We start from the raw sequence: 11379 nt of genomic DNA on the forward strand, positions 1-11379 counted from the left end.
CAGTATTGCACAGGCCTCGGTGGCAGAAGGTATGTCACACCTCTGCTCTTCGCTGTCTGTCTGTCTGTCTGTCTGTCTAGGGGGTCCGAATAAACACAGTGCACTGCGGGTTTTTTAATCGTGTTCTCTCATACAATGTCCTTTTTTTCGGGATGGGGGTGGGGGCTTTCTCTTATCATGTTCGATTCTTTCTTTCTTTTTTTTACATTACCAAACAGCTTGTTCTACGTAGTTTACATTGCAAAGATGACGTGCTTCTGGTGATACGAATCAACGCAAAGAGAGGAATTTCTTGTAATGTGTTAACACTTCAGAACATGCACAGCAAGGGAACGAAGAATGTACAAATGCATTAATTCTTGAGGGGTAGACCCACAAAAAAGTGCTTTTGCTAACTGTGGTTTTCACAGTCAGTCAATATTTGAATAAAAAGCATTCAATTTACAAATCTTATCAGATGTCATCTTAGCATTGAAGAATATTGCAGGTGCTCCTCTTCCGAGGCATTCCATAGCGCCTATATGTTTGTACAGTAGCTAATTTAGATAAGATTCCTCATTCAGAATGTTTTGGGCAGGGCCTGGTGTTGCCGATCGTACCTAAATTAGAATGCCACAGAATCTTCTTGCATCTATTTGATAATCATCCAACTTCTCGCACCTACTCTGCGTGGTTTCTCCACTTTTCCTTTTGCTGGCTCTACACAGCAATAAGTTCACTAAAGTATTTATTCTTTCTCTTTGATATTAGTTGAGGCTTGTTTTAACCAAAGGTTATGGTAAATATTAATTTTATCCTGACATGGTGTTTTCGTACTAAAAGACATATAGTTTACACCCTTGTGAGTGCCGGGTAGCTGAGATAGTTTCCCTCGTTACACCCCCGGTATATGGGTGTGTATAGGATTCGGTCCATGTGTTTGTTTGTTTGTGTTCGCATATAGATCTCAAGAATGAACGGACCGATCGACACCAAACTTGGTGAACAGGTTCTATACATTCCTGAGACGGTCCTTACAAAAATTGGGACCAGTCAAACACACGGTTACGGAGTTATTGGTGGATTAAAATTATACAAGGACTTATAGAGGGACATATTAATGGTCAAAGGGAAATAACCATTCTCACTCAGTCACTGCCACCAACTGAGAAGGTTATTTTCCTTTGACGGGGGTGTTTTTCCTACCTCGGAGGAATTTCTTGTTTTCTTTGGTTTCCTAAATCCATCATTCCATCTCGCCCACAGCACACTCCGTTCGCTTTTCTCCCAAATATATTGCACTGTAGACACTCGAAGAAGAAAACAAAAACCTACGCCATTAAAATGACAGATATGTAAGGGCAGGAATCATTATGTAATGGACGCATTAGCCGATATAGACCCCACATCTTGCCTAATGTGTCTAGCTTGCGATTTGTACAATTATAATCATGTAGAGTAGTCCTGCACCTGTTGTGGGATCAGTACGTAGATTCATTCTCTCTCTCTCTCTCTCTCTGTCTCTGTCTCTGTCTGTCTCTCTCTCTCTCTCTCTCACACTCTCTCTCTCTCATTCTCTCTCTCTCTCACTCTCTCTCTCTCACTCTCTCTCTCTCACTCTCTCTCTCTCTCTCTCTCTCTCTCTCTCTCTCTCTCTCTCTCACTTTCTCTCTCTCTCTGTCACTCTTACACTCTCGCTCTCTCTATCTCTCTCTTACACTCTCTCTCCCTCTCTCTCACTCTCTCTCATTCTCTCTCTCTCTCACTCTCTCTCTCTCTCCCTCTCTCTCTCTCTCTCTCTCATTCTCTCTCTCTGTCTCACTCTCTCTCTCTCACTCTCACTCTCTCTCACTCTCTCTCTCTCTCACTCTCTCTCTCTCTCTCTCTCTCTCTCGACAGAGAAGGAGGCACGCTTCATGTGCTCCGGCTTTTCAAACATCTGCTTTACGCTACAGTTGTGTTTTCGTGTTTAAAAGTATACGAAAGTGACCATAAGGAATTGCTTAATCGACAGGGAGTAATTTTGTGCTTTGAATGTGAGGATTTCATTAATTATCTTCATCACGATGTGTATTCTCTTTGTGTGATGCCCGATCGGACCGGGCGGTGTGACGTAATGCAGCATCGTGACGCTGACTCGCCACGCGTGTAGTGGAGCTTATCTGAGAGTATCCCTGTCTGTGCAGCTTTCCTCAGGTCTAGACAGTCTGCCCAGTGTGTGTGTCAGCATGACGCAACTGACTTGTGGTGTGCTCTGTGGTCGTTCTTACTTCCTCTGAGGAGGGGATTTTTCGTGCTCAGTGTCGTCATGCTCCAGTGATCATCTCCCCAGCTGTGGCGTGATTACCCATCGGTGTGTTATGATCTAGTGAGTGTATGGAGGTCTCCCTTTTGCGTACTTCGGAGCGGTGTCACGTGATACGCAGAAATGGGTTGGAGGGCAAGAAGCGGAACGGCTAGTAGCGTCAGTGCGCCGCTCGATGATTCGGGAGTGTTTTAATTGAATAATGTCAAAATCAGGAACAAAAACGGTCGACCAGCCAAAAGAGAAGTACATTACATCATTGAGTGACGTTGCTAAAGTGCGATACTTGGAGAAATTGACCGAAGCTCTTTAGTTTCAGATTACATATAATTTCTGCTTCAGTGTGTGTGCATGAGTTTTCATTTTGTTATTATTCAAGAACTTGTAGTTCTATTTCTAACTTTGTATGTTTATGTGTGAAGCTCTTTAGTTTTAGATTACCTATTATTTCTGCTTCAGTGTGTGTGAGTTTTCATTTCATTGTTATTCGAGAAATGGTATTTCTAACTTTGTATGTTTATGTTTGGAGAAGCGATTCTTTTTTCCTTTTTGGGATCAAGTCTGGTGTCTGCTTTAGTGCTTACTTTGATATTACCTTAGAACATTTATTGTGAACCTGTAAATGTGTAATGTGTGTGTGTGTTTTTTGTTCTTCTTTTTTATTTTTTCTATTTCTTTTTACTTTAGTGCTGCTGAAGACAGTAACTAAAAATTTCCCTGAATTCAGTGTTACGTGTTTTTTGTTTTTAACAATGACAGTTCAGTTAAATAAAGCGTTGAACACATTATATGTATTTTAATTTTTACCAATCTGTCACTCTGTGAATGTGAAGCTGGTGTGAGTGTGATATTTAACACATTACTTTTGATTTGTACCTAATCTCTGCCTTTGTTAGCTCCAGTAGGTGTGTTTTCAACAGTTTTGTTCAATTTTGTGAAACGTTACTGTTTTGAGACAAACCAGACACATATTTTTCCGTTTAGGACAGCTGGGCTCAACATATTAACTTGGTTGACTAAACAAAGGAGCCATTACACAGATACACACTCATTCTGACAATCACTCACCAGATTCTTCACAATTAAGAAATGTCTCAGATAAGACACACGCAAGCTTAAAAAAAAAGTCTTAAGAACAAAAACGTTACTGCAACAACAATGTATTTATTAGTTCTTACTAAAATCACATGCTTCAATAAAAAAAAGCATAAACTGTACAGACATGCTAACCAGCACTGATTAAGGCACACACTTGGAGTCAAAAAGCTATGGCATCAACATAAGCAGTGTTGAATCTGTTTCAAATTGCACACTTCAGTCAAAAAGCTATGGCATCAACATATGCAGTGTTGAATCTGTTTCAAATTGCACACTTCAGTCAAAAATCACATGTCTGACAATGAGTGAATTAGTGTTTCCAATCAATGAACGGTAACTGTTTACATATAAAAACTGACAAAAAAGTGGAAAAAAAGAAAAGAACTGTACACACACACACTTGGCATCAGATCTCAAAATCAAATAAGGAATAGTGTTGAGTCTTGAAAATGCTTTGAATTATACACTTGAGCCAGGAAGCAAAAAAAGGAACTACACTCATGCCAGCCAGCACAAGTCATACAGATACTGTACACAAGTCAAATCAATACTGTGTTTCAGGTTTGGCATCCACATAAACAGTTTTGTTTCTGTTTTAAATCACACACTTGTCAATAAACTATACAGACATGCTAACCAGCATTGATTAAGGCACACACTTGAGTCAAAAAGCTATGGCATTAACATAAGCAGTGTTGAATCTTGTTTCAAACTGCACATTTCAGTCAAAAAGCGAGTGAATCGGTGTTTCAATCATTAGCAAAATTAATACTGCTGTTGAGTTGAGTAAATCTCGGTGTCTTCCTCCAGCGTCGACTTTCGGAGTTCTGAAAAATGCAAGAGCTTTTTCCTTGTTGCTTCGGCTTGTGCAACCGATTATGCAACAAGTATTCACCATCTTGAATGAAATTTAGCCAAATCGTCGACGCAAATACGGAATCGCCGCAGCGAAACTTCGCGATCGGCACCACGCTTCCATGTTTTCGCTAAGCGGCGCGGTGGCTTCTTGCCCTCCAAGCCCCGGTGCGCACGAAGTGATGACGTCAATAGGGAGACCTCCATACACTGTGTGTTGGCTCATAACCAACCCTTAAACAGGACCATGTAAAGTTAGTCTGCCCCCCCCCCCCCTCTAACACAATGGCCAAAAGTGATGTGCAAAACCATTCCAAAAGTACTCTCTGAAAAACGCAGAAGTGCCATTACTGTCAAATGTCAGTAAGTATGGCACTTAAACTCAACAGCACCACGGGGGACTGGGTCCCCGTTGTAGATACCAAGAAAGATCCCAAACAGCTGACTTTTGAAATTCCCCAAAAATTGATGCCACTTGCGAGACAGGTACTCTACCTCCGCTATATGCGGGATGTAAACAGTGACGACAATTTCTGTGTGCATTGGGTTGACGAAGCAGATAGTCCATTGCGTAAAATAGATGTGCAGGACAATGACAATCTCAACAAAATACCAAACAATTTGCCTTCCCCAGACCTGTACCGCACCAAAATACAAGTAAAGTGCAATAAAAAGAAACTTGTCACAATCACCATTCACTACACGACCGGCACAATTCTGGTACAGGGTACAAAGTGTATCAATTGGCAGGACACCGAGTTCAGGAGCCTGGTGGATTGTATCAACTCCATCTTCCAGCATCCTGAACTTGCCACGTCTCTTCGGGCTCACATCTCCCTCCTGTCATTGCCACCCGTTGAGCGAACAAGCAGCGGGGGGCTAGTGTTGCGTGACACCGAGGCCACACCCAACACTCAAAGTCATCAGGCCGAGACCGAGGAACAGCCAACCAGGACGTCCCGGCGACTGAGGGTCAGAGCATATAGCCTCGATTCATCATCTCGTTCTACGGCAGTGCTTGTCTCCGCCCCCTCCGAATCGCCTTCTCCTTCATGCCCTGCAACCCCTACCTCGTCCCTCCCCACCCTTATCAACTCACAATCGGCACAATCAAAAGAAATTCCTGAGATGTCCGGTGAACTCGCCTCTGATTCTGCATATCGACCCCCACCCCCTTCTCCCCACCACACTGCCACTGCCGATGACAACCAGTCTTCTTACTGTGGCGAGTGCCCTGCGTCTGTGGTCATAAACTCTGCAAATTGTCCCTCTGCCGCTGACAACCAGTCTGACGTGTGCCCAGGGAACACTGATAGTGATGTCACAGCCGCTGACAACCAGTCTGACGTGTGCCCAGGGAACACTGATAGTGATGTCACGGCCGCTGACAACCAGTCTGACGTGTGCCCAGGGAACACTGATAGTGATGTCACGGCCGCTGACAACCAGTCTGACGTGTGCCCAGGGAACACTGATAGTGATGTCACAGCCGCTGACAACCAGTCTGACGTGTGCCCAGGGAACACTGATAGTGATGTCACGGCCGCTGACAACCAGTCTGACGTGTGCCCAGGGAACACTGATAGTGATGTCACGGCCGCTGACAACCAGTCTGACGTGTACCCAGGGAACACTGATAGTGATGTCACAGCCGCTGACAACCAGTCTGACGTGTGCCCTGTGAACACTGTTAGTGATACCACAGCCGCAGAGGTGTCTGCCTTCTCTCGGTCTCCAGTCTCTGCGGGCGTCACTAACTCCCCCATAGCACGTACTGCATCACATACCCCACCAGCACACCCAGAACTCGGCTACGAAGAATTCATATCCCTTCTGGAGACAGCAAAAATACAAGTTAAGTCTGAACTAAAACACCACATGAAAATAAAGCATGAAGAAATGCAGGACACGATAAATGCCATGAAAAAAGAAATGGCGGAACTACAAAAGCAGAATCATACACTAAAATCACAAATCGGCGACCAAAAAAAACTGTTCCAAAAGAACCACAAAAGCAAGCTTGACACCGGATCCCAGACTGATGCAGACACAGATGACTCTACCTCACCAATGTCAACGGATATTGAGCTCTCAAACAGGTTCTCTGTGTTAGATCCGTCTGTCTCTGGATCGGTCAGTCAGGCACCTGTCGGTAAAAAGCATGAGCCAATTAAAACGTCTGCTTGTATCAGTGACATTGTCAGTGTTTCCGCACCCACAAACACTTCCTATGCTTCGGCAGTCAGTAAACCAGCAAGTACGAGTGAAGCCTCGAAGGACGTCGGCCGAAAAGAGGCTCAACCAGCATCCTCTATGACAAACAGACCCCAAAACAAAGAACGTTTTGCCCTGACCCCGAGAGGACAACTAGCGGAGTACCGAGTGTCGCCTTCAACAACACACGTCCTGCTGGGCGATTCGGTACTCTGCCCAGTGAAGCCTGACTTAATGTTTCGGGGAAAGGAAACACAGAACCTGAGTGTCTCAGGCCTTGACACAGATGACTTGTCTCACTGGCTGAGGAATATCCCAGAGTGCAAACAAGTGCAACTAGTTGTCGTGCACATAGGTGTAAATACGTGCCGCAGGACCACCATTACAGAGCAAATGTGGACCGTACTTTTGAAACAAATCAGAAAGGTGTTCCCTGAGGCACGCATCTTCGCCTCTTCCATCATACCAACCAGCGGAGAACACCTGTTGAAAAAGACAATTCTGTCCTCTAACACCTCTCTGAAAACAGTTTGTGTGAAAGAAAACGTCCTTTTTGTAGACCACGCAGACACCTTCCTCTCAAGCAACGGTGCCCCCCGCAAAGCGCTCTACAGGGACGCCCTCCACCCTAGTCGCCAAGGCACCATCCGGCTTGCTTGCAACATAAAATACGCCGGTCAGCCCACTGTAACCACTCGACGGGGGCCGTTACTACCAACCCCACAAAACCCAACGAGTGTTGACTGCGTCCCTAATCAGCCCTCAAGCCGCAGCGCCAGTGATGCAGAACAGTCCCATGAGCAGAAGCAGCGGGAACACTTGCGTAACGGCCCTCCACTCAGCCCGCCGCACTTGTCTCCTTGTCAAGTACCGAGACAACAGCATGGAAACAGTGCGGCAGGCTACATGCAGACGACGGACAGCGGATACCAACAACGCCGTGTCAGCGTCCCACCACCATACAGGCCGACACCACAAACGGTCGGCCAAGGTCATATGCCCTTTGCGACACCCTACGACTGGTACCCGCCAACATACCTTCCTCCCTCCATGTTTCCTCCTCCTCATGTGTTACACCGCCATGAGTACCAAGGAGAGCCCTATCGTGCTTGCAGGCCACTGGCAGCCCCGCTTCAGCAGTTTTTCTCCGGTCCCAGCAACTTTAATAGCTACGGAACTCATTCTACACTTGTGTGATTACGTAGATGGTGCTTGAACAAACGGCTGTTCTGGCGAGTGCGTGTGTGTGTGTGTGTGTGTGTGTGTGTGCGCGCGTGTGCCAGAACAACATGCTGACTGTTCAAACAAGTATTGACATCTACCCACAGCGGAATGTGTGTTTGCACAGACACGGCCTCCTATTCTTCATCAGTTTTATCAACTACGATTATACTCATAGTTGATGTTCGCGTGAACTTTAAAAGTGTCTCCACGGCGTAATGTTACGTTTTGAAGAACACTGACTCAGTGTATACATACTTTTCTTCCTGGCTGGCTACGTAAGCAGAAATCACGATTGTCTGAGTGACAGCAGGAAGCAGGAAACAGTATTTTTAATTGGATACAGGTGTCATATTCATCTGCTGGAAGGACAGTCGAAGTTGTGCACCGTTTTGAAGAACAGTGACGTTTTTAAGGACTGTGACTACATGTTTTTCTTGCTAGCCTAAGAAAGCAGAAAACAGTATTGTTCATATGACACGGAAGTAAATTTTTTCTGCTTGGGACCAAAAAGGACTTTCAAAGTTTCTCTCTCATCATAGACTGAGTGCCTGAACGAAGAGAAATATATAGCTGTTGCTACCTCCGGTTTGACGTGCCTACTGACGTAATTAACTATAGGTACTTCGTTTTTAGCTGCGGTTTCTTTTAAATACCATTATATAAACGGCGTCATTACCATTTTTATTTTTATCTTATTTTTCTTCAGATTTTCTTGTGCATTTCTTCTTTTGTATGTTTATGTAATTGTCTTACTGACAGATTAACCCTATTGTATGATGAACGGGCGCAGTGCATGGCCCACAAAAGAGGGCATGCGAATTGGACACCTAAACATAAATCATGCCATTAATAAGTTAGCAGACATCTCGTCAATCCTTTATAACTCTGGTAAACCTTTTCATATTTTTGGATTGTCAGAGTCTAGGCTGTCGAGTAAAGTAGCAGACTCCGAGCTCACAATCCCGGGTTATGTCATTTTACGCAGAGATGCACAGACACACACAGAAACTGGATTATTACTCTATATCAGTGAATCCTTAACTTTTACACGCCTTACCCACCTAGAGCAACACTCTGTTGAATCAGTGTGGATAGAAGTAAAATTAAAAAGAGCCCCAGCGATACAACTTGGTTTCTGCTACAGGAACCCATCTGAACGAGTGAACTGGAGGGATAATCTCTCTTCCATGTTAGACGCAGTTTTGCTCGAGGGAAAAGAAACAGTAATCCTTGGTGATTTTAACATTGATTTACTTAAACCAAATAAAGTATGGTTAGATATATTTGAATGTTATAATTTAAATCAGGTTGTGCAAACCCCCACAAGGGTAACAAACACCTCAAAAACGCTTATTGACCATGTATACGTATCTCACTTACACCATATAGCTGAAGTCTGTGTTCCAATACACGGCTGCAGTGACCATTACCCCGTGTGTGTCACCTGGTCCCGTAAAGGTGTAAAAGTCCCTCACGCTGGTCATAAAACAATAACATATCGTTCGTTTTCAAAATTTAATAAGGAAGATTTTCTTGAGGATTTGTTGCACTCCCCACTTGAAAATGTTTATAATTTGACTGATCCGGATGAAGCTTTTGGATATTGGCATGATGCTTTTTTAAAGGTTTATAATAAACACGCTCCATTGAAAACCCAGAGGGTTAAGCATCAATTGAAACCAAAATGGTTTGATCAAGAGTTGCAAGAGGCAGCGGATTATCGCGATATTTTGAAAAAAAGAGGGCTGGAAAATGAGTATAGAGATCAGAGAAACAAAGTTACATCTATGAAGCGATGGAAAAAGAAAAAGTATTTTCAGGAACTTACATCATCAAAACAAAATTCTAAGTCAATGTGGAAGGCAATAAATGAGTTAACAAATAAACAATCAACATCCAAATGCTCTATCGTTAAAGACATATCCTCCGAGGAACTGAATAAACATTTTTCTAACATAGCTGAGAAAGTCGTTCCCGAAGACAAAACTCATTTAAATGATTTGAAGATTCTAACAGATTTTTGTGAATCTAAAAATATAATGTCGCAATCAAACATTCCATTTATTACTGTAACAGAAGTATGTAATGCACTCATGCACCTCAAGCAAACAGGAACCCGTGGAATTGATGGTCTGGACGGGAAGATTCTTAAATTAGCAGCCCCTGTACTTGCTGATTCTTTAACGTACCTGTATAATCTCTGTATAGATAAGTGTTATTTTCCAGTGGTGTTAAAGCAGGCTAAAGTTATTCCACTATTTAAGTCAGGGGCTAAAACAGAACCCTCCAATTACAGGCCAATATCTATTTTATCGGTTTTATCAAAGCCGTTCGAACAACATATAAACAAGTTTATTATGTCACATTTTAACGAAAATGCTTTATTTCACCCAAATCAGTCGGGGTTCAGAACTCATCATTCATGCCACACAGCACTTGTTTCTCTAGTTGATCAGTGGTTGAGCAAGATTAACGAAGATAAATTATGTGCTGCTCTCTTCGTTGACTTTGCTAAAGCATTTGATGTGATTCATCATGACCTACTTCTTAGGAAACTCGCACTGTACGGCCTTAGAAATAATACAATATCGTTAATCAAGTCTTTTCTTTCTGATCGAGTACAAGCTGTGTGCGCCAACGGCTCTATGTCTAGCATGCAGTCGATAGGTTACGGCATTCCTCAGGGATCTGTACTCGGCCCTCTTCTCTTCACGATTTACATTAATGACCTTCCCCTACACATAAGCAGTAACTGTGAACTCTTCGCTGATGATACCACTATTCACACTTCCCACTCAAATGTGAAGGTATTGTCAAAACAACTTCAAGAAAGTGTAAACGAGCTTTTAGCGTGGACCGAATTAAACCACATGGCTCTTAATCCAGACAAAACAAAAAGCATGCTTATTACCACCAGACAAAAACGCCAAAACTTAAAATCTAAACTTCCACCTTTAACGATTGATAATCACATTGTTGAAGAAGTTAATAAACACAAAGTTCTAGGTGTTATTCTTGATAATAATTTATCGTGGACTGATCACGTTACAGGAGTATGTAAAGTACTTTCCAAGAGGCTTTACTTGTTGTCCAGAATAAAACACTTCTTGAACAGGCATGCCAGGCAACTTTTCTTTAACGCTCACATTCAATCAATCATTGATTATGCGTCAACACTTTGGGATTGTGCGAGTGCAAAAACTCTGAAACCTTTATTTAGTATACATAAAAGAGCAATCAAAGTTATTTTATTACAAGTCTCGGTTTCCAACGAAGACTATAAACTTCTAAACATCCTTCCTCCTAAATCAAGACTCATGTACAATAAAGGCGTTTTGATGCATAAACTCATAATTGGAAGAGCGCCTGCACCTCTTTCTTCTCAATTCACTTCCCACAATTTAAGAGACCCTTCAAAAATGTATGCTCCTCGGCCTCGTATAGATCTTTTTAAGTCCAGCCTACTCTTTTCGGGGACTAATCTTTGGAATTCACTTCCAAGCGGTATCAGACATTCCGTCAATGCCAAGACTTTTAAAGACAGATATTTCTCATTCCTTATACATGGCACATTTGTTCTCACTTAGCCTGACCATGTTTATATTGTTGATGCCTTATTTTTACCTTTTACACGTTTCAGTAGATACATGTACTTAATTAATTTCATAGCATGACTTATGTAACAATGCTACATTGTTATTATT

The 11379-nt window shown here is 42.9% G+C and overlaps 1 long non-coding RNA gene across 1 annotated transcript in view; it reads left to right on the top strand.

The window, feature by feature from the left end:
• Positions 1 to 11379, top strand: part of LOC138948979 (uncharacterized) — a 411010-nt gene that overhangs the window by 40107 nt on the left and 359524 nt on the right. The window lies entirely within an intron of this gene.

The sequence above is a fragment of the Littorina saxatilis genome, linkage group LG15 (genome assembly GCF_037325665.1).
Source record: "Littorina saxatilis isolate snail1 linkage group LG15, US_GU_Lsax_2.0, whole genome shotgun sequence".
NCBI classification, from domain to species: domain Eukaryota; kingdom Metazoa; phylum Mollusca; class Gastropoda; order Littorinimorpha; family Littorinidae; genus Littorina; species Littorina saxatilis.